Raw genomic sequence first — 22,593 nt, forward strand, 5'->3', positions numbered from 1 at the left:
CTTGCTTTCTTTTCTTGCCACAGACTCCGGTCTGGAGACCCTCAGAGGGCACAGAATATTCCCCCCTTTGGACAAGCCAAGGCTCTGTAGCCTGCTATGGTGGTGGCGGGGCACTGTTTACAAACGTTGTACCATAACATATTGTACACAATGAACAAAGAAGAAAATACAAATTATCTTTTCAAAAGGACATTTCTTTTATGCTGCAACTGTTTCTCTTTCATAAGTCATTTAATTTAAGTTTATTTCAGGCAAAGCCCATAAAAGATCTTACCTCAAGTGACACACATCATAAGGCGTCTGTTTCTTTGCCTGCATGCACTGTTTACATTCTATAGATACCAGTGTTGCAAATGGCCAGGATTGCGCCAATTGCTGGACTCAGAAGACTGATTCAAACGCATCTGATGTCCAGACAAGCCCAAGAGTCAAAAAATATAATCTCCCTTGCTACAATTACATCACCTGCTCCCTGCATGTGAATGCCGTTTCTATGACAACAACATCTCAGGAGTTCCTTTATGTAAGTAGACTGACATGGCAGAAACCTTTTTTCAGCAACGGCTTGCTCTGTAGAGCCTATCCCAAAAGACAATAACACACTGTGTACCTATGTGACATTCAGCATTTTCTTTTCATCCTCTGAAATGCATTGTAGCCTTTTATGTGTACAAGTAATCGCTGATGAACGAGAGTTTTGATTAAGACACCACTGTAAGTATTACAAATTAAAGAAATATGCCTAAAAACTACGTACATTGACAACGATGACACAAAAACACATATATTTAACTATGTAATTAATGTATATACATCACGTCATATATTTCTTAATAAGCTTCTGAATTGTTAAAGTATTGCTCCAAATGAGGGCTATTAGGTAATACTTTGATTGAAAATGGAGCCCAGCCCTTTGTCCAGGCCTACTTTTGTTATGTTATTTGAGAGTGGCATTTGGTCATTTCGCTTTTTTTCCCGCCTGAAACAAACATTTCATAAATAAATCTCACCACTATTTTCACCCCAAATTATTTCTGAGATGATGAAGACAAAAGCCACGCGAGCCATTGTCTCAATGGCAGATCTAGGGTGGTGCCAAAGAACGAGGCTGCCCCCTCCCCTCCATGTCCTCCTGCACCCCGCTGCTGCCTGCATTGCCTCGCTTTCTGTAAGTGGATGGATATGAGTGCTGCCTCGGAACTGTCTCCAATGATTAGAACACTAGGACTGGCAGTGCATTGCTAGCTAGGGCCGTCTCATCATGTGACATTATGGCACGTAGAACATCACGTTCCCGAGGGGAAATTAGAAAGGCAGCAGACTAAGTACGTATGGCGCCTGAAAAAGCTGTAGAAGAGGTGGAGACCTGGGGCCAGATTGCAGAAGGTTTGCACCAGTGCAAGGGCAAAGTTGCACGGTATTAGCACTAGGGCAAAGTTTGCCCTATTTTTTTAAAAACATGGAACACATTAGAAATCGATTGCACCATGACAAGTGCAGTTTGGCAGGGTGTAAGAAACAGGGCAAAGATTGCCCTTGGGCAAGAAAGATCCATTTTCCTTGCATTATTGCAACAGGGCAAAGTTTGCCCTAGTGCTAATACGAAATGGTATTAGCACTAGAGCTTTGGTATTAGCACTAGAGCAAACTTTGCCCTGGTGACAGAATTCATCAAAATTGTATCTTTTTTGCACTATGGCAATTTTTGCCCTGGTGCTTATACCATGTCAAACTGCACTTGTCATGGTGCAATTGTTTTCTAATGTGTCCCATTGTTTTTAAAAATAGGGCAAACTTTGCCCTAGAGCTAATACTGTGCAAACTTTGCACTCGCACCGGTGCAAAGTTTCTGTAATCTGGCCCCTGGACTGGAGGGAAGAGGACTTTACAACTGTATGGAAATGTATGTTCGGAGAATAAACGTGTATGCGTGCATGCCTGTAAGTGCAAGTCGGCTCTGTTTGGTTCTGCAGATCCCCTTAGAAAGGGGCGCTCCAGCATAAATTACAAGGCGGGAATAGGGGCACCATGTCAGCCATCAACTTTATTCAACAACTGGTAACCTGGAACTGCCTTCCCCACCACCCGGGAACTCCCTCCCTAACCCCATGTCCCCTCACAGTACGCTTCAACATGGCCACTCCCTTGGCTCAAGGACAGCGACGGTAAACCCAAAGACATTACAGCTCCCCCCTTTTTTAACAACTGACCTTGTAGGGCGTCTCTACTATCCTGGTGCTGTGACTTCTAGATTGTCACTCAGTCTCAGAGCCTCTTCTTCTTCCTCGGACGCTTCTCCATCCCCAACATAGAAATCATCAGACTCCGGGTCACTACTATGGGCATGAGTGGTGTACCACTGATGTGTGCCTTCCTTTGAGCACCTATTGAAATGCGATGCATTGTGGGTGATCAGCTGGTGAGAGCGTTGCCTTGCAGTGAGCATGGTTCCTTTTTTGTCGTGATGGTCAACAATTCAGGGGCAAATGTGGACGTATCCTTTCCAGATGATGGTTGACAAACTATCACCTGCTCCTCTACTTCAATCATGGTTTCCCCCACTCACAGCCCTGTATTTGAGGTTTATAGTGACTGTTTCGACAGTCACAGTTTCGAATGACAAAAGTTCCGACACAAAAGTCAGCTGAGAAGTGACCTTCTGCTGGAGCAAGACCCGCCTCTCTGCCAGCAACAGTGGTACCCAGGACACGGCCATGTTGAAGGACCCCTGCAGTTGTGTTCCAGCCTCGCCTATGTTTGAGAGCACATGAAAAGGACTCTTCCTGTCCATGAGCCCCTGGATTGGGACTCACAGCACCCTGAGAGCCAGGACAGCCAGGATCCTACTGTTGTTCACCATTGAACTGCTTGGAGACATGCTTGAAGAACAGTTTGACACATTTGAACAACCAATACCCTTCAGTGCTGCCTTTGCACTCTTCCTATCTTCGAATTGGTCGCACAGCACCAAGATGTGTGATTCAGTGCTGCCAGACCACCATGAACCACAAACGCTCCTGATGACTGATAAATGCCCATCTTGGTCCAATTCTGGGCACTAGAGGTAGGTTAGGTCACTTTTATCACTTTTCCACACAAAAACATATCCTTTGATGAACATTTTGTTTACACCTTACACCCCTGATTCTTTACTGCATCTTGATATCTTCACTTATTTCGTGTTCTTTCCGCAACGGTGGATGTTGTGTAGTGTTTTTGCAGTTAGTTTTAATCCTGCATGGTGCGTTCAATCAAAGTATGTATTTTATAGCACCTTGATTGGACATTCCTTTATTTTGGACTGTTATACTTCGCTGTTCGGGTTGTCACCGAACCGCATTCACACCGCTCTTGAGAGGGAACCACATTCACACCCCTGTTGAGAGGGATAGACTTCGCTGTTCCGGTTGCCACTGCACCACATTCACACCCTCTTGAGAGGGATATACTTTGCTGTTCGGGTTGCCACTGAACCACATTCACACCCCTCTTGAGAGGGTTATACTTCGCTGTTCGGGTTGCTATTAAACCACATTCACACCCCTTCCCTCGGCCTACATTACCACAAAAGGTAAAGGACGTATATATCTTAACTGTGCCTGTTTTGCCTTTATGGTTGTGGTTTGTAGAAGTGTGAGGGCTGCATGGGCTCTTTAGCCTCTGCTCATCCCTATATTCCGGCAGGGCAGAAGTCAATTCATCACAATGGTGTTTGGGGAAACTTGCAAATAAAGGAATTGTTGGGGAGAAGCTGGACCCCCACCAGGGCAGTGGGGGCCAGCAGCCATACCCTCACCATCTATGGGAGACCCCAACACCTCCCATATGGCCCCCAGAAATGCAACAGAGTCCCAAGCAGGCAGCAGCATGTTCCAAACTGTGTTTATTTCTGGCAGCAAAAAAGAAAAAAAAACGCAGAGCATCGTGCACATCGAGAGTTCAGGCGCCGTCTCCCCGGGGCTGGCTTGCAAGCCAGCTTTGTAATCACACTGTAGGCTGACCTCACAGAATTGGATCAGCTCCCAGAAACCTATCTCCTCCTGCTATTGGCTGCTAAGTGGTAGGTTACCTATGTAGCCCTTATAGAGAACCTGATAATTGGGTATTAACCTTTTTGCGTCAGTGGGTTGATTTAGCTGTGCCAGCCCCCATTACCTAATTCTAACTTGTTGCAATATGACCTTGTTCCCATAACTTTTTAGCTGAAGAAAGCAGTTTGCACCTGGGCTCTGGGCGCAGATTGGCTGGGCTGCGCCATTCTTGTTACAATTTATGTTTCAAATGTTGTGCGAGTCCTTGAGAAAATGTCTTTCTTTCCCAGAAAGAAAAAAAAAGCACACTGGGTTGCCGTGATTTATTCGCATTTGTGGCAGTCTTATCTTGAATGTGCGGCCTTGGCAGTTCGGGGGTTTTGCGAGGAATGTTGGTCTGCAGAAAGCAATTTTATCTTGAATGTGCGGCCTTGGCAGCTGAGGAATGTTGCTGAAGGCTTCTGCAGCCAATGTTCAGTGAGAGAAATGAACTTGGCTGTAATTTTCCTGAAACATGGCTTTACACTGTGCATTTAGACCATGTTAATTCATATAGGCATTTGCAAGCCTTTAAACAGGGATTTTTGTGTTTGTAGATTCTGATATTGCAGCATTGATTCTAATGTAGCATGGAAGTTGCACTGTTGGTGAAGTGGGTGTGTTTCAGCATATTTGTCACCCATGGGTGCGCTGGGGCCTGGTTCAAATGATAAGTGCGCTCCTTGTTCTTCCTGCTGTTCTTCTGTATATGCGCCTGGGGTGAGGGGGCATGGGTTTGATCTCGATTTTCCCTTTTCAGTCCCCCCTCTGGTCGAATTTGTTGACCACACCACCAAGCAACATTCACCTCCTTCCGGTCTGCATATCTTTGTCAATTCCTTGAAGTGTCCATAATTTTTTGCATTGTTGTTGATGAACAGTACATATAGGAGTGTTCTCCTTCTGTGTTCCACCACACTCACTTCCCTTCGTACTTCCTCTGATCACAGGGAGTGGCCACCTTTATTACTGCTGGAACCATGTTGCACGCCACTATCTTAGTCCAGCTCTTCCTTTCACCATGTCTCTTATTTGCATTCCAATAACTTCTTCTGTTGTTCTCTTGCAATGTATCTCTATCTTGCACAATGATGCTGTGCTCGGTACTAGTCCTTCTGTTATCACCTTCAATTAACCAGGCAGTCATGATGTCCTCCATTACCATGCAAGCACTAGCTAGTTCTTTGCTTTCTCTTTTCAGATGCAGTTTTGCTGATCATTCTTTAGTATGCGGGTACTTCACCCAATTATTCTTCTGTCTCGCTCGAGAAGTAATTCCCCCCTCTTTTTACTCCTCTGTCTGTTTCTCTTCTTCTATTGTTTTCCATCTTGGTGAATGTGTCACTCTTCACATATTCCTTGGTCATCACCAACAAGGGCATGCTGATGCGCACCAATGAACACTCTCCTCCCCAATTCAGTGGTAGTTTCTCTTGATCTTTGGATGCATGTGCTCAATAGTAGTCCATAAGCAGTGATGTTCCTGCTCTCATCTCGCAACTTCTCTCAACCTTCTCGCATCCAGAATGATTGTCCACTTCTTGTCACTGTTGTGCTGGTAACATAACGTTGGTACCTTAACAGTATACGTCCTTCTTCAGTGACCATCTTTGCTCTTTTCTCTCACTCCGTTAGGCACTTATCATATTTTTGTCTCTTTTATTTTATTTTTTCTTCTCTTTTTGTTTTGCTTTCTTCTTTTATTATTGATTTATTTATTTATTTATTTATTTATTTATTTCTCTTGCAGCTTGCTCACTTGTGCATTTGCTCGTTGTTTCTTCTCTCTCTGGTCACTTTCCACATACAGTTGTTCTCCAATTAGCTGCTTTATGTAATCATCTTCCATAGGGGATTACCCCCCTTTTTTTTTTTTTTTTTTCAATCTCAATGTTGCTGTCTTCCCTTGCAATCTTCTTCGCACCTTGGCATACATGGGCGTCGTGCTCTGCTGTAGTAATTTCTGTTGTAATCAATTCTCTTCCGGCATATGTTAAAGAACAGTCAGGACAGCTCTCTCCAGCGGTGTCCCTACCAATTTTGTACATGTGTGCATGTTGTTGGTCACTTCTGATATGTGTGTTATGTGTATGTTTTACTCCCTTTGTGTCTGCCCTTAACTCTCCTTACTTTAGCAGCAGCTTTTCCTCACCCACTGACGCCGTAACTCTTCCTGCTTAGGTTAGGGAATGTTAGTAGGGGATACAGCGGTAATGCTCACTATTACAAATAATTTTCAAATTACCACCCCCATTATTTCGTTCATCATTAATAGTCCCATCGTGAAGGTAAAAGTCCTTATTTGCTTGCCCATAACCACTTACGCTGCTGGGTCCTTGCAGCTGATGAGATGATAAAGTTGCCAGCCTGAAAATCGCAAGAAAGGCGTTAATAATTAGTACTTGTTAGTAACCTCAAGCTCCGCGAACCAAACAATCACTAAGGGCAAAAATCAAACCTCCCCCTGGACATTTCGTGTTTTCAAAATTTCTCAATATGGGTAGGGAAAATCTTGGGTTGTTTATTCAATGGAAGCAAGGAAATATACTTCAGGGAAACATGCTCTAAGGGGTCTGGGGTTCTTGATAGGGTGGGCAATTGAGTGGGGAATGCTTCACGATGTTTTAATCAGTAGGCCTCACAATTTCTAATGGAAGATAACATTAAGGAAACTTCCTACACATTTCTAACAGCATACATACGCAACAACCTGCATGTGCGGGGAAAAGAGAAGAAACAAAACAGTGTTACAGCTGTAGGTGCACAAAATGTAATATGAACCTCAATTAAACTTTGGGAATGCGTGTGTCAGTCCCTATTCTAGTTGCTAGTGTGCGTTGGACCATAGGATGGCCATGTTTCCCTAACTCGGGAGTGTTCGTGCTATTTTGCAGTTCATGAAAATCTCTTGCGTTGGCCCTGTTGATCGTTGCTCCCTCGTTGCCAGGGTGGCCACCGCTTTGTAGGGCTTGACGCCTCACACATCTAACAAAGTCTGTCAGGAGGGAAAAATGTCCCACTGTAGTCCATAGCAATTGGGTGTTGGTTGTCCGTTGTCTTCAGGCCTGCCCTGGGTCCTTTATATCTGGCGAGAAATGAAATGGAAGCGCTTGAGACCTGAGAATTTACATATTCTTCAATTTCTTGACCTAACCTCTCTTCACTACTCTCACACTATTCAGTGTCCTAGTGGGAGGAGCCGATGGTACACCTATGCACCATCCTGTCACCACCTGGTGGCGTTCAATGGCGGTCTGACTGTGAATTGTTACACAATTCGAAATGTACCCAGAAAATGGGTAGGCACTTAATTTATGTGAAGATACTCATTACACACTTGGATCATATATACGCAATTTAGGTGCTAGTGTACAAATGGGCCTTTTGATCTTTATATTTACTGTGCTTTTGTTGTAAGCTATTTATAGTGCGTGCCTTTGTCCCGTGGGGCATCAGGCACTGACAAGCTAAATAGGGAAACATCAGGGTGGTAAATTTGTCATATAGGGTGGCTGTGTTTCTAAATTAAGTGCACCATGTTACTTAGTTAAGATAATCGCAGGGTTTTTAAATCTTTTTTTTTTCTTTTTTTTCTATGGCTCCTCTCTCAACTTCTCAGGGCGTGCCTCGCAGTGAACTGCAGGCACTTTAAGCTGGTACTAATTAAATTTGCTACCAATTATTCGCTACCTGTCCCTCCCCCCTCTTTGTATTTATTTATTTATTTATTTATTTATTTATTTATTTATTCCCAGAGGTTTCTAAGCGCGGACCCGTGGATCAAACCTGTGTTGCTCCGTGTCGTCTTCCTTCCAAGGTGAGCATGTTGCCACTTAGCTATCCTCCTGAGAGAAAGGAGGGAAGGAAAGGAAATGAGTGTCATGCCAGAGGTAGCAGTGTGCTGGCTTACCAGCCTGATCTCCTTAAATATTCTGCTGCTCTGTGTTTATTGTAACTTGCGTGGTGGCATCTGGCACCTTCTCTGAGAAAGACTAGAGCTTGCACCTTTGCCATAGCGGCCAGGACGGCTGTCGAATTATGACACTCACAGCCAAAATGTGTGTCTTCGGGATCCGTGTCTGATAGTGAAGATAAACCATAGTGGCTGGTTAAGACCTGTGCACTGCTCCCATGCATCGGCCTTGATGGATGCCTGTAGTGTTACAGGGTGTCATGTGCAGGTCCCCAGTGGGGTGTCCATGTTTATGTCAATGGCCATGGTGGCCTTTGTACATGCCATGCCATCTTGCAGTGTGCTGTCCCTTGGCAACTGTTTGGCATCATGTCATGAAATCCATGTCAGTGTTCTTTGGCACTAGACATTCCTGATGACCCAGGAGTCCTATTGGTGTCAGGGGCCCTACATCTAGTCATTCGCCAAACCCCCTCAACACACACCATGGGCATCTGGGGCCGGACAGGCTTTTGAGAATTACTGTGTGTCCATGGTGCTAAAAGTCTCCTAGTGTATTATTTTGCATTGTGGTTCAATTTAGAATGGCTGTCAGCTTTTCTCGTGTTGCCAACTGTCATCTTCTGCCTTTTCCCTTGCACCTAGGGGGCCCCTAGACATGATTTGGACACCACTAGGTGCCGCCCCCCTTTGCAGCCCTTGCATGGATGTGTGGGTGGTGTTCCATTCTGGTACATGTAGTTCATTGTGTGAGGCCGACCTGTTGGGGTTGCATAGCTTGACCACTTCTTGCTGTATCATGGTCCATGTCCTACTCTGTTGGAGTGCAGCCTGTCATGTGTGAGGTGAGCGGGTGGCTCCAACATGTACCGGGCCATGTCACGGCATGCATTCAAAATGTGGGCCACCCCTCCTGCCCAATTTCATGTCACTCGTATAGCAAGGTCAGTGTATTTGGACATGTACTCACCCATCATCCAGGTCCATTGGTCTCTGTGCCTCCCTATGTAACCCGGCAGTGTGCTTTTTCGCAGGACCATGGCATTGTGTGTGGATCCTCAAAATCGAGCACAGCAGTGCATGATGATGAGGGTGAGGTCACATCTTACCTCGATGTTGAGGGAGTGGTACTGCTTGCATTTGCGGTACGCCTCCTTGGATGCCTGGAGTGCCACCAAATCAACATTGAGTGCAATCCAGGGCGCCACATACATTGGGCATGTGTGCCATGGCATAGAATCTGGCCTTGGTGGTGTTCTACTGTGCTGGGGTGGTGAGGAGTGTGATGAAACATCCAATATGGTACAGGAGGGCTGTCAGGACCAGTCCAAGCAGAATGGAGAAGGCTGGCAGGGTGGGCACTGTGTCCCATTGCCAGGAAGTGCAGGACTGACACCAGCTCCACCAGCAGTGGAATGGCTGTGCTGATGTTGATCCTGCTTCCAATATCTTCCAGGATCAGGGTCAGTAGATCCATTATGGTCTCCCTATTGGGGCAAAACAGTGTTAGCATCTGGCCATCCCTTTGGTTCCATGGTGAGCTCTTGTCCTGAGGTATAGGTGATCTCCTTGGCCACCATCTTCTCCTCACCATCAACCTCCTCCTCCTCCTCTCCTCTGCTGCTTGCTCCCTGCGGTAGTCTCCTGCAGGTCAATTTCCACCTGCAACAGCTGCAAGCTCACCCTCACACAGACCAGTGTCAACACGGTGGTGTTTCTGAGGTATGGGCGTGGCCCTCATGTACTCTTCATTGGATGCACCTGGGTTGATTGGGAACACCTACAGCTTGTTTTCACTCACCTGTGGGCATTTACAGCCAGCTTGCAGGTGGAGGTTTATCCAGAATGCTTTTGTTGGTATTACCAGCAGGATTTGGCAGTATTACCGTCATTTTCCCCTCTCCCGATCAACCGGTATTACTGTTTTGCCAGTAATACCATCAGCCAAGGTACTGGCATTGGGTATTCCGGCGCTGGTAATACCAGCATCAGTGTGCCCGACGATGGTATTACCAGTGATGATGTTGCCCGCAATGGTGTTACTGGCTACTCATGATTGGCCGGTACAGTAAAAGTGGCGGAAACCGGTATTACCGCCACTTTTGCCGTATACCGTGAACTCATAATGAGCCCCATTGTCCCTAAACTGTGACACCACCACACAGTGGCGACAAAATAGTGAATGGCATATATATACAGTTTTATAGCAAATAAAGAAGCCTTTTTAGCCACAGTCTTAAAGCTAGTGTTTAAAAACTGCACCAAGTGCTACCATCTCTCTTTCAAATTACTTACATTATTCCCCTTCCCCCGGCATCCCCCCACACCCTGTATGCCTTTGCACCCACCCCCTGTGCCTCTTCCTAAAATGCAATTTCAGACTCTAACCTAACTCTGTGCTGCATTTTTCTGCTCCTGGTTTTGAAAAGTTAGGATTTCCATATAATTCTTTGCATATTGTGTGTTGGCTGTTGGGTGCGGAGGAATGAATGTGGTAAGAGGCATACCTCTACGTGGTGCCACAGTGATCAACATATATATATATATATATATATATATATATATATATATATATATATATATACTGTTCCAAGTTGCCTATTTTATTTGATTGTTATATGTTTGGTATTGCTTGTGTTCTGTATATGTGTATATATATATGTATATTCAGTGAAAAAACGTTGTTAAAGGGACGTTATGGTTAAGTTGCACTAATAAAAAACCTATCAAATTCAGTGAAAAAATGTTGTTAACTGGAAGTTATGGTTAAGTTCCACTAGTAAAAACCTAACACAGTCAGTGGGCAAACTTTCTTAAAGGGTTATTATGGTTACAAGTAAAATCAAAAAACCCCAGAAATGTGTCAGTTATGCTAAGGTAAGCAATCACAACTCGCGCCACCACTGTGCTTTGCAATGCTAAGAGTAACGTCCACGACATCAAAGATGACATGACAATTTTCATTGATGACGTCACTGATCACCTCAGAAATATGGGCCACTTGGTTCTGGTTACTGACTAGAAATGTTTAAATGGAAAAGTTGCAATATATGCAGAAGACATTAACCTTCTTGTATATTGTAGAATTGCTTCAGTTAGGGTTTTGTGTCAGCCACCTCATGGTGCACAGATATAGCCAATAACCAGGCCCTACAAACACAATTTGTACGACTACTTTATAATGACCTGTAATGTTATTGATATTTTGTATTGATATTGTTACGTTTTCTGTACTTTAGTATGCCAGTATATGCCTCCAATTTGTATGCATTGTGAGTCTTTGTATGTATTTTTTGTACTAAGACACATATGTATTAGGACTGGCCATATTATCTATATGTGCGTTGCTTAATATTACTGAAAACTCTGCAAAGATATCTTTCATGATTTCACAAAGCAACATTTTCATAATAAAAACATTGAACTTGTACAGTGTATGCTGCACCCATTTCTTATGTGTACAGAAGAACACAGTAATACAATGTTTTGTTTGCATCACTACATTTCTTCATATGTTAAGTAGTTTTGCATAGATCTCTGAATCACCCGTAACAGCTTGTTACCAACATTATGAACAGAATCTTTTGTAAGGACGTGATAATTGTCATGTCATCTTTGATGTCATAGGTGTTACTCTTAGCAGTGCACAGTGGTGGCGCGAGTTATGGTTGCTTACCGTACCATAACTGGTGAATTTCTAAGGTTTTTGATTTTACTTGTAACCATAACAACCCTTTAAGACAGTTTTCCCACTGACTGTGTTAGGTCTTTACTAGTGAACTTCACCATAACGTCCCATTAGCAACTTTATTTCACTGAATTTCGCATGTTTTTACCAGGATACCCTTAATTTTTCTACATGTCCCTTACATCATACTAACCCACCTGCCCCCATCATGTCAGCCACAGAGTCTGCAGACTGCGCGCATGTCAGTGGACCGCAGGCAGCATTGACAATGGCCAAATGTACAGGGGTTACTTTACATTGTTGTATCCTGCAACGGGTAAACACATGTACTTTAAACAACAGGAGATATATGTAGCACATCCAAAAAATAAATATGTGTATAAATTCTGTACTTAAGAAACCAGAAGTACATTTTCATAAATTGCACAACATAATGGAATGTACCAAGCACAAAGGTGAACTGTACATCTAATAGTACTACCTCGGTGCAACCTTGCGTACACACTCACAAGCAGCTCACAGTTACTTACAGAAAGTAATAAGTACACTATATTTCTTTCTGTATCATTACCATTTATTATGTGTACATGACTTGTAAAGATTAGCAGTATTGTTTTCTTTGAACGGAAATGGCAAGTGCCCTGGAGTAGTTAGAAGAACATTTCCCCCATGATGACATGAGAGATGAAAACAACTCTAATGGTACAGAATTCTATTTTTAAACCAGAGAAAGTGATGTAAATTGTTTGACATGTCACTAAAACATGGATTTCTTTTTAACAGTAGATAGTGTAAATGAAGAAAGTGGACCAGAATTACAATTCAATAAACTAGAAGATGGCCACACACAACCCCTAAGTGGAAATGCACAAATTCAACTACAAATTCTGTCTGCAAAAATTGATGAATTGAACAACAATTTTGTACAGTTAATGACATTTGTTAAAAATCATGTTAAAGAAAATATTCAACATCACTGCCCCACTTGTACCTTTGCCCATTAACCCTGTCAAGCCAATCATCCCCATCAAATTCACTCAATGAAAGATGCTACAATGAAACCTCAATTGCTTTCTCCACTCATGAACAGTCTGTAAAAAAACCCAATTCCCCAATATATGTTTCCCATTCTGCTACCCCATCCCTTTCCTAATTGATTGTATTTGTTTGTCCTAATACGTATATATGTATGTACTGTTGGTGCATGTGTTTTTTTAAAAAAAAGCCCAATTTGGAATCTGCAGACAGCGCGACTGTCCAGGCTGTCCGTATCCAAAATGGAGGTGCCCCAGAACAGTGCGCCTGTCCGGAGGTGTCCGCAAGGACGTGTTGTACTTTTAATTGGTTCCGGGGCCTCACCACTGTCCTGCAGACACCTTGTGCATGCGCACCTAATCCCATTGTGCCCCATGAACACTGTGCCTGTTGAAACCTATCTGCTCGCATGCGACTCACCTTTAATTAGTTCGCGGGGCCCACCCCTGTCCTGTGGACACCTGGACGCATACGTACCTAACCCTTTGTACCCCCAAACACCGCGCCTGTCCGGACCTGTCCGCTTGAACGTGATGCACTTTTAATTAGTTCGGAGGGCCCACCCCTGTTCTGCGGACACCTGGACGCATGTGCATCTAACCCATTATGCCCCTGAACACCACGCCTGTCTGGACCTGTCTGCACGCATGTGTTGCACTTTTAAATAGTTCGGGTGGCCCACCCTGTCCTGCGTACACTGGCACACATTTGCACACTGTATGCCGCACAATAGGTGTCTGCAGGATGGCCATCCTATCCGCGGTCGTCCAGCGCTGTGACCATGTGACCGCAACCACACTCTGCAAACACCTGCAACCAATGGATCCACGAGTCCCCCAAAATCCACACACTCTGCCTCCTGAAAGACACAGCCATAGCTGTAGCCATCTGCACTCCTCTCAGCAAACTGTCATTCTGCCACACTCTCTCCTTGCATACCACACCCAGGAAACCTTATTGGCCAATCCCCAGGGCCCCACAGTCCTATTTCCATGCCTTCCATCCTCAAAAGCCCCAGATGTAGCATGTGCTGTCCAGGGACTACCACAGTGTCTGCGGACAGATCGTCCAATTCAAGAGGGCAGGGTGAGAAATTAAACCTAAGGTAAGGTATTTACTCTTTAGTGATGGCTCTGAAAATAACCTTTTTTTATGGGGGTTGAAAGCAAACATTTTTTTTTATCATTGTTGTTTGCTTTCATATTGTTTTTTTCCTTACAGGCTCACATGAACCTCTTCAAAGCATTCCTTACATTATAAAGGAAAATTGCATTTCCAATATTTGATAAGTAAATTCCATCCGCAGCAAAAAAAAATCACACCCTGAGAATTGATGTTATCATTCTCAAAAGATGACATCCCAACACTGCACAAAAAAGAAGATATGCCTTTGTTGACAAGACACCTTCCTGCGTCTTGTTGAGGGCAGAAGACATTGGGGCAGGTCCATAGTGCTCTAGGTGGTAATATGAGAAAATATCAGCTTTGCACATGGAAAGAGCTGCATTAGTGCCTTTAGCAATTCCTTCACTGCACTCTGCAAAGTAAATGCAATAATGTACCCCAAATACAGTCCTCCACAGCGCACCACAAGGACATCTGGAGTTTTAAAAACAGCCATATTTTGACAAAGTGCAAGCACACCTTTCAAATTTCAGCTAGGCACACCACACCACACCACAAAGCCTCCACTCCCTCCAATCCAAGGTTGGCAGAAATGTCACACATTTCTGTATACTTCACTAGATTACTCCTAAAACTATCTCCCACCAGCCACACACTGAGGGGTTGATTCATGGATTTAATGTGCGCCGAAAATTCCTGCGCAGAGGTGCCAAAACGTGCGATTCGCAGTAAAAGTGCGAAAATCGCAGTGCAAAATCGCAGGGAAACCAGCACGCCGGCGCACAGGTCATCCAACAGTGTGCGCCACGGCCACTGCGAAATCGCACATAGCGCGGCGCACATCACAAAAGTAGGCGGAACACGGGGCGTAACACTTGGAATGGGGAACAACACGTGAAAATATGGGCGTCACGGGGGAAGTACAGGAGGCAAGAGCGCGGAACGCCCACACGCTCGCCTACAAGCCGTATTCATGGAATCGAATAGGGCAAACCAGCGCACGGTCAAAGACGCGCACAGGGCCAAACAAGTACGCCACAAGAAAGCAGGCGGTAGCGCCCATGTGCCTGAAAAAAATGTGCGCCAAAATGTGCGCTAACAAAAAGCACCCATATACAGCCATGATGAATGGTCCATACAGTGGCCCTCTAGGACAAATGAGGTGCAAAGGGGTACCGACAAACACGGACACCCGATGTGTGAAAAATAGCGTGTGCATGTGTTCCTGGGTGCGTGGGAAGTTCCACACGCGATTGGCCTGGGTACGTGTACTTCGGGGTGCGTGGGAAGTTCCACACGCGATTGTCCTGGGTACGTGTACTTCGGAGTGCGCGGGAAGTTCCACACGCGATTGGCCTGGGTACGTGTACTTCGGGGTGCGCGGGAAGTTCCACACGCGATTAGCCTGGGTACGTGTACTACGGGCTGCGCGGGAAGTTCCACACGCGATTAGCCTGGGTACGTGTGTTCCGGGGTGCGCGGGAAGTTCCACACGCGATGGGCCTGGGACGTGTACTTCGGGGTGCGCGGGAAGTTCCACACGCGATTGGCCTGGGTACGTGTACTTCGGGGTGCGCGGGAAGTTCCACACGCGATTGTCCTGGGTACGAGTACTTCGGGATGCGCGTGAAGTTCCACACGCGATTGTCCTGGGTACTTGTACTTCGGGTGCGCGGGTAGTTCCACACGCGATTGGCCTGGGTACGTGTATTCCGAGGTGCGCGGGAAGATTCACACGCGATTTCAGCAGGGTATTTCGGTGGTGCCGGGGAATGCTACACGTGATTTGGCCATGTGGGTCCTCCCAGGTGTTCCCTCTACACCCTCCACGGCCCCTGCAGGCAGCCCACACCACAGGGGACTACCCTGCACCCCTGCTCATGTCCCACAGGCAACCCATCCACCATGGCCATGCCCACCAGCCAACCCACATGTCACCTTGCACTACTGATCACCAACACATGTCTCCCAGCACCCCCACCCCCCAGCATCCAGGGGCACCCTCCACCAAGCCCCCAAACATGTCTACCACCACCCCACCCCCCAGCAGTGCAGGGGCAGCCACCACCAGGCCCCCACTCATGTCTCCCTGCACCCCCACCCCCAGCAGTTCAGGGGCAGCCTCCACCAGGCCCCCACTCATGTCCAACTCATGTCTCCTTGCACCCCCACCCCCCAGCCACCAGGGGCACCCTCCACCAGGCCCCCACTCATGTCTCCCACCACCCCCACCCCCCAGCAGTGCAGGGGCAGCCTCCACCAGGCCCCCACTCATGTCCCCCTGCACTCCCACCCCCCAGCAGTGCAGGGGCAGCCTCCACCAGGCCCCCACACATGTCCCCCTGCACCCCCACCCCCCAGCAGTGCAGGGGCAGCCTCCACCAGGCCCCCACTCATGTCTCCCACCATCCCCACCCCCCAGCCACCAAGGGCACCCTCCACCAGGCCCCCACTCATGTCTACTACCACCCCCACCCCCCAGCAGTGCAGGGGCACCCTCCACCAGGCCCCCACTCATGTCTACCACCACCCCCACCCCCCAGCCACCAGGGGCAGCCTCCACCAGGCCCCCACACATGTCCTCCTGCACCCCACCCCCCAGCAGTGCAGGGGCAGCCTCCACCAGGCCCCCACTCATGTCTCCCACCACCCCCACCCCCCAGCCACCAGGGGCACCCTCCACCAGGCCCCCACTCATGTCTCCCTGCACCCCCACCCCCCAGCAGTGCGGGGGAAGCCTCCACCAGGCCCCCACTCATGTCCCCCTGCACCCCCACACCCCAGCAGTGCAGGGGCAGCCTCCACCAGGCCCCCGCACATGTCCCCCTGCACCCCCACCCCCCAGCAGTGCAGGGGCAGCCTCCACCAGGCTCCCACTCATGTCTCCCACCACCCCCACCCCCCAGCCACCAGGGGCAGCCTCCACCAGGCCCCCACTCATGTCTCCCATCACCCCCACCCCCCAGCCGTGCGATTTTCCTGGGTACGTGTATTCCTGGGGTGCGCGGATAGTCTCCCATGCGATACCATCAGGGTATGTGTATTATGGGTCCGCGTGAACTTCCACACACGATACCAGCAGGCTACGTGTTTTACGGGGTTCGCAGGAAGTTCCACATGCAATTGCCCTGGGTACGTGTATTTTGGGGTGCGTGTGAACTTCCACACGCGACTGGGCCTGTGAGAGTGGGGTATGTGTATTCCAGGGGTGGGCGGGAATATTTACTCATGACTGGGCCTGGGAGAGCGTGTTACGTGTATTCCTGGGGTGGGCGGGAAGATTCACACGTTCGCCTAGGACGCGCCGAAAAATAAATGGTCCAATCCTGAAACACGTACGCCAGCATGAACAGGCGTACGTCGACCCGCGCAGCATAAAAGTCTGCGCAAACAACAAACAAGCTCAGACGCCAGGATGAATATACCGTTCCTAGCAGCAGTGGCCGTGGGTTACCAAAGGAGGAGGAGGAGGATAGTGAGGGCCCGAATTTTCACTCCCAGAACCAGCCTTTTTGGGATGCCTGATGACCAGGTGTATGGGAGGTACAGGTTTCCACCACACATAATACTGGAACTGGTCAGTGAGTGGGAGGATGACCTCACATCACCCACCCTGTGCTCCCAAGCACTCAGCCCCCTGGAGAAGGTCCTCAATGTACTGCACTTCTTGGCCACAGGATCATTTCAGCGGACAAGTGCCATAGTGGGTGGGGTGTCACAGGCCATGCAGTCACGCTGCCTACACCAGGTCTTGAACATCATCACTGCACGCCCATCAGTCCATAGGCACATATACCTGCCCAGGACACCTGCAGAAAGGCAGGCTGCCGCCCTCGATTTCTACGGTGTGGCACAATTCCCCAAAGTGCTAGGTGCCATTGACTGCACCCATGTGGCACTACGTCCCCCCAGGGCATCTGAGCACATCTATAGGAACTGCAAGCACTGGCATTCCATCAACGTGCAGGTAGTATGTAATGCCAAGGGAATCATCACCTCAGTATATGCCAACTATCCAGGGTCCACCCACGACAGCTTCATTTACTGAATGTATACCCTAAGCCGGGACCTAGAAGCTGGGCGGCATGGCGATACATGGCTGCTTGGTGAGTATGAATGCCACTGCACATGCATGCATGTCAGATGCAGAGTTATGTCACTACCCCACTAATGATACCCATCACCTCCTCACCAGGGGACAGTGCCTACCCTCTGAGCACCCACATGATAACACCAATTCGTAACCCCATCACGCCTCCAGAGGTAAGATACAACGCAGCCCATATTGCAACCTGGGGCATAGTGGAGCGCACATTCGGAGTGCTCAAGTCACGCTTTCGCTCCCTTGACCGTTCTGGCGGGCAGCTGTTATATGCGCCCCCAGTAGTGTGCAGGATCATAGTGGCAGCATGTGTCCTGCACAATGTTGCAACACGCCGGGGCCTGGCTGTGGACATGGTGGTGCTCCCACATCCCCAACCACATGCACGCCCGCTGCGCATGGGAGGGGAGAGGGCACGGGGTGAGGCAGCCCGTATGCAGCTGGTGGCTAATTACTTCACATAGAAATCACACCCCTGTGGAGTGCACACAGCCCTGGCACATACCATCTGATAAGCAATGATGACTCGACCTGACAATTATGACCAACAAAGGGACAGTCAACTGTCAGAACCATAGCAGCCTAAGATTGTTCATGTGGCAGTGTCACAATGTGTGCATCCCTACCTACACACTTCCATGCTGCAGAAATGAATACCCACTTGCAAAATACTACATGAAAACAGTGCCATGTCACCCAACCCCTCCCCGGCACGGCCACACAACACACCATGGCATGTCATGCAATGTGAGAGCAAACAAATTAATCCCCACAACATGCCCCAAGTGTCACCAGCTACAGTGTCCCTAATGGAAACATGGCCACACATGAAATGCTCACAGTAATGCAGGACCTACAACACACATCACCAAATACTTACCAAGAATACCAATCACCTACACAACCTCCAACCTACCTTAAACATGACATTACAGACTAAAAAATTTGCTAGCCTCACTACCTGATGATGCCAGCACTTCGAACACTTCCAAGTTTACAGTGTTAGCGCCACGCAAGAGTGTAGGTGCACTGCTTACAACATGGACTCCAGTTCCAAGATGGACCGCCTTGTGAAGACATGAGAAATGGACCTGCAAATTAGGAGGATGAGATGGATGCAGAGGAACATATCAATACACCATGCAGTGTACAATACAACAACAATATGCACTATGAATCTATACACAGTATTGACTACAGACTGCCCACACATCGAATTGGAGTCCAATGTCACCATGTACGTCAATGTCACTTGGGCACACCCTTTGCAAGCCCATGGAAACGGGAAGCAGGAGGGGTGTGTGTCACAAAAACCCAAGCATCTGAACCAAATTCATGACAAGCCTGCATGTGCCCAGCCACAATGCAGCGTATGCCCACGGGAGCCACACAAGGCAACACACTGTCCCCAAAAAATAAAAATAAAAAATAAAAATAAAAATAAAAAATGGCCACTAATGGGCCCGGGGGGAGTGGGGGAGGCCACCCAGGAGGTCCGAGGACAGGGTGCACACCAAAACCCCCCTGTGTGGATCTTGCGAAAAAAAAAACACCTCCATGGGCTCATGGCCTACACGGCTACCCTATTGTAGGAGAATCACTGCTGTCGCTCTCCTCACCCTCTGCAGCTGCCTCAGGAGGTGGTGGCACTATGGGAGGCAGGACACGCAAAGCCCTAGTCTGTTCCTCCATGGCTGCAAGCATGCGGGTGTGGTAGGTCTCGTTCTGGAGGATAATTGTGCGGAGGTCCCCATGCAACAACTCACGGGATGCCCGGACCTCCGCCCTAGTTGCCTGCATCTCAGCTGAGAGCGTAGGTGTGAGACGCTCCAGCTGCTGTTCTGTCCTTCTGTTTGTTGAAGCCTCAAGCTCAACAAGAGTCGTCCTGAGGTGAAGGAGTTCCACCCTCAGGGCTTCCCTGTGGCCCTGGGACTCTATGGAAATGGCTTCCTGCAGAGTCGCCAGTGCCGCCCGCCTGTCCCTGTCGGACGCCAACATGTCCTCCCTGTGTGACTGGCAGATGGAGTCTGTTGCCTGCTGTAGTCGCTCCATCAGCCTTTCGGGGGGGACAATGGAAGTGGCCACCCTATCCATGGCCTGAGCCATCATCTCTGATGATGCTGCCTGTTGGGTTGCCATACCGTATATGGATTGCTCCCATGCGGTATTGCCAGGTGGCGGACGGCCACCACGTTGGCGGGCACCACACCTGTCTGGGGCAAGGCGAACTGCGCCTTGCTGTGCCGGCACTGCCGGAGGCTGCAGGACTGCATTCCCCCTCTGATCTTCTGGCCCAGGAACAGGATCAGATGTCGCGGAGTGTGACCCTGCATCCGTAACCACCAAAGGCGTACCTGCCAACACTGACATCCCCATTGAGGGTTCTAACCCTGGTGCAGGTGGGTCGGACAGAACAGAATCCCTCCCAGGAACACTCACCTGCGACGGCACATAGGTCTCATCATCCAAATCGACACCTGAATACAGCTCGGGGGAGGTGCAGCCAGAGACACCCCTTGAGAGCACGACCTGCAGCAGTTGTGGGTTCTCACCCACCACCACACCACGTCCCTCACTGGTGATCGGTCGGGCCTGAGACTCCTCCTGGGTCTGCACCATCTCCACAACCCCAGCAGTATCAAGTGCGTCATCCCCTGCAAAGACATAAAAGAAAACAAATGGAAATAGGCATTAGCACTATGGCACATAATTAGGGCTGAGAGGCTACAGAAACAGTACTTGATTGACACATGTCCCACATGACTAAAACCCTCCCATGCATGCACCGTCACTGTGTGTGAAGGGTAGGCAGATGGCACACATTGATGACACCAAGATGGAAGATGAACAAATTTGCTGCATGCTGCCTAGCAGTGGCATCACACATTGGCCAGTGATTGGCAGGTCAAATACACATGCCGTCACACAGATGGCATGTACCCTAGCCATGAAGTGAAGAGGGAGAGGAGGGCACCAATTGTTCAATCAGTCCAGTTTGCTCATGAAATTGATTTTTTCATTGAAATGGTTCAAATGTTTAACCTGGAGCTGCCAGTCCAAAATGGTCCTATAGCACAGGGACATGTCTAAACAAATCATGTCCAGGAAACAAAGCCAGCCCACTGTACCATAGCCATGTCAGACATGTGACAATAGGACTGAGAAATCCCGAGTAAAAGTGGTGGTATGCAAACAATCTGCCTGAATAAACAGAGGTAAATAAGCAACTATGTTGTGGCAAGATGACACTTCAAGGGCAACTGGCGTGGTGTTGGGCTGGATGTCTAATGTTGGCAGAAGGGATGCTGCTATACCCAAATGCTGGTGCGCAGAATGTATAGGATGAGGCACATGGGTGACCCAAACCACTCAGGCACACACACCCTCACCTGGCACCCAAACCGAAGCCCTCCCACACACACCATGCACATGGATGACACACACATGCATGTGCACTCACCGGACAATGCCTCGTAATCTGCCAGTTCTCCCACGCCTTGGATCTGTTCCTCCGTGACGTAGGTCCCAGCAACCTGCTCATGTGGAGTGAGTTCTATGTCGTCTGCTGGAGACCCACCTCCAGTCACTAGAGTTGCGGCATGACTTGAGGCTAGCTTATTCTTTGCCCTGCGCTTCAGGTCATTCCAGCGCTTGTAGCATTCAGCAGCTGTGCGCCTCACGATTCCAAGGGCACTTATGATGTCCGCAATGGTCTGCCAGTGTGCCTGACGTTGTGCAGGTGTGGTCTTGGATCCTGCAACAATCACCATTTCGCGGTCATGTGCGGACACATACTCTACAAGTGGATCCAGTTCGGCCTCATTGAAGCTGGGCTTCCTTGACGGGCCGGACTGTGTAGCCGTGTCTGGGGCATCAGCCTCTACTGGACGAGCACTCTTCCTCTTCCACTTGGAAGGTGGTGGGGATCCTGAGTGTCCTACGCCACTCTGGACACTAGGGGCAGGAGCCCCGGTGGACTCTGTACTAGGAGTGTGGGATTGCACACTCAGCATGGGAGTTGGTGCAGGCATTAGCTCAAGTGTGATGGTGTCAGGGGGAATGTCAGCATGATGGACTTGGACCGACACTGTCCTGGCTGGGTGTGTGAGAGGTGGGGTGGATGGAGCCGCAGCTGCCCCTGCAGCCTCCCCAGCCTGCCTACGCGGAGCAGCAGATGACCTAGCTGCCCCTGATCCACGTGGCCTGATGACACCAACGTTCACCGGCGCACGTGGCCTAGACCTGCTGACCTGGAAGTCAGCCATGGAGTCACCCTGTGCCAGGTCTGGTTCCACAGTGGGCTGGTCCAACAAGGGCTGAGCATGGATGGTGTCAGCCACATTAACCTCAACCGGGGGGGGGGGCATGTGTGTCCCTGACTGCTCCTCCACACATGGGGGGCTAGGGGCACCCTGCAAGTCACGGCCACGTCCCCTACCGGATCCACCACGGCCACCACTTGGGGCTCGGCCACCTTTGCCACCCTTACGGCTTGTTCGCCTCCCAGCCATGGCACTGATGTTATTGTGCGTATGGGAGTCGATGTGAACTATTGTCCTGGGCAATTGGGGGTCAAAGGGGTTGGGTACCAGATGGTAATCGTACCCTTGTGCTCTAGCAAGGCTGTATGTCACCCCTGGGGAAAGATGACGGGTCACGC

This window comes from Ambystoma mexicanum, chromosome 6p, assembly GCF_040938575.1.
Source record: "Ambystoma mexicanum isolate Mex_15411 chromosome 6p, UKY_AmexF1_1, whole genome shotgun sequence".
Taxonomy (NCBI): Eukaryota; Metazoa; Chordata; class Amphibia; order Caudata; family Ambystomatidae; genus Ambystoma; species Ambystoma mexicanum.